We start from the raw sequence: 574 nt of genomic DNA, 5'->3' as shown, positions 1-574 counted from the left end.
AAACTCAGGAACACGACAAGGCTGTCCACTCTCTCCATACCTTTTCAATATAGTGCTTGAAGTTCTAGGAATACCAATAAGACAACATAAGGGGATCAAAGGGTTTCGAATGGGCTTGGAAGAAGTTAAACTTTCATTATTTGCAGATGATATGATAGTGTACATGAGCGACCCCAAGAACTCCAGCAAAGAACTCCTTTGAAGGCGGATCGAATTAATACAGGCCAATTGATATAAGATGATGCAAATTTAATATAAATAGCACACTCACACAACCGAAGTTCCCGTGATGCCCAGAAACAGGAAACAGGAACGGGCCACCAGCGTCTGTGCACCCCAATTTATAAACATTTGCCCGAGGCCATCCCGCCCCCAAAGGGCGGGCTCTCTCTACACTCCTTCAGCTGATAAACACCTTTAGTAGCGTTTCAGGATACAAGATCAATTCCAAAAAATCAGTTGCCCTCCTATACACAAAAGATAAGGAAGCAGAGAGGGAAATCAGAGAAGCATCACCTTTCACGATAGCCACAAATAGCATAAAATATCTTGGGGTAACTCTAACCAAGGATGT

The sequence above is a fragment of the Microtus ochrogaster genome, chromosome 19 (assembly GCF_000317375.1).
Source record: "Microtus ochrogaster isolate Prairie Vole_2 chromosome 19, MicOch1.0, whole genome shotgun sequence".
NCBI classification, from domain to species: Eukaryota; Metazoa; Chordata; class Mammalia; order Rodentia; family Cricetidae; genus Microtus; species Microtus ochrogaster.
The sequence above is the reverse complement of the archived record's forward strand: the minus strand, read 5'-3'. Positions refer to the sequence as shown.